Genomic DNA, 1,583 nt, shown 5'->3' with positions numbered 1-1,583 from the left:
CTGGTATAGCACTACTAGTGTAGACTTAGTGGTAAAGAGTGACTGGTATAGAACTACTAGTGTAGACTTAGTGGTAAAGAGTGACTGGTATAGAACTACTAGTGTAGACTTAGTGGTAAAGAGCGACTGGTATAGAACTATTAGTGTAGACTTAGTGGTAAAGAATGACTGGTATAGAACTAGTAGTGTAGACTTAGTGGTAAAGAGTGACTGGTATAGAACTACTAGTGTACATACATACCGTTACAGTTGCCTTTACAAACAACAAAAAATTAACATAGCCTTTAGGAATACTATATAAATCGTTTAAAGAAGCCCATGAATAACACTACAAAAACCCCTTCATTACTCTCTTCTGGAAAACAAACTGTGCAGATGTTACTTCGCAAGTTTAGTAATCTACATAAAAAATTCTGAAGCTAAAAAAGGTCAGTGTTATATGGGTTTTGTAAATCTTGAGTTTTTCCATAATATAAAATGAAGTAGACATTTCTGATTGTTTTCCTGTAATTTATTTATTTGTATGCAGTTTTAACATAACATATTTGGTTCATCGTTCTCAGTGTTAGTTACCTTAGTGACTTTCTCTCATACCAGATTACACCTACTTTGCCACTCAAATGTTGCCATGTCCTTTAGCTGGCCGAGTGAATGATGTCTTTATGTCTTAGTTGACGAATGCTGTGAGAAAGTGACCAGTCACGTGGTGTCGCCATCGCCAAAGAAGAATTACGAGTTTTTTGTTGTTTTTTTTTGGAAAATGAATGCATTTATTTTTCTCAGTTATACTTGGCTTTCATCTGTTCAGCAGAGATTCGTCTTGAGGGACGGAAACCGACATCTATACATTTATCCAGTAGAAGCGATCGTCCATGTATCTACGCATGTGTTGTTGTGTCATAAATAAAGTTTGTTTTCACTTCCAATCAAATGTGTCCGATCTGTTTTTTTTATCATGCAATTTAAAACACAGTCAAATTTTTAGATTCATATTATTTTACAAATTTTCTGCTCGACTCTCCCGTTATAAAACGCACCTATTCGATACTTACCAGGAAATTAGTTATCTAGGAACCACATCAGTAATTGCTGCGTGGTAAAGCCAGATAAGACTATAAGTTGGCTGGTATTTATAACGCCACATTCCTTTCATTTCATATCGGTCTCATCCAATCCAGACGGGTGGTTAGGGTGCTCAACTTGCAATCTGAAGATCACGGATTCGAATCCCTATCACGCTGAACAGGATCGCTCTTTCGGGCATGGGAGCGTTATAATGTTACGATCAATCCCATTATTCTTTAGTAAAAGAGTACCCAGATAGTTGGCGGTGGGTTATGTTGACTAGACGCCTTTCCCCTAATCTATCACTGCTAAATTATGGGCGGCTAGCGCAGATAGCCCTCGTGTAGCTTTGCGTGAAATTCAAAACAAACCAAACCAAAATCAAGCCAGACGTAGCAAGTTGGCTTCAGTGTAATATTTATTTCACTGGTTTCGCGAGAATTACAGAAAAACGTGTGTTTGAATTTCGCGGAAAGATACACAAGGGTTATCTTGCATACACACACGCGCACACGCAC

The 1,583-nt window shown here is 37.8% G+C and overlaps 1 long non-coding RNA gene across 1 annotated transcript in view; it reads left to right on the top strand.

Moving 5' to 3' along the window:
- Nucleotides 1-931, top strand: part of LOC111088013 — a 6,224-nt gene extending 5,293 nt beyond the window's left edge. The window contains exon 2 of the long non-coding RNA XR_002612639.1: nt 598-931. This is a non-coding gene — a long non-coding RNA (uncharacterized LOC111088013). The remainder of the gene's footprint in view (nt 1-597) is intronic.
- The last annotated feature ends 652 nt before the right edge of the window (nt 932-1,583 follow it).

Source organism: Limulus polyphemus, unplaced genomic scaffold (assembly GCF_000517525.1).
Source record: "Limulus polyphemus unplaced genomic scaffold, Limulus_polyphemus-2.1.2 Scaffold2988, whole genome shotgun sequence".
NCBI classification, from domain to species: Eukaryota; Metazoa; Arthropoda; class Merostomata; order Xiphosura; family Limulidae; genus Limulus; species Limulus polyphemus.
This window is presented reverse-complemented; position numbering and strand designations above follow the sequence as displayed.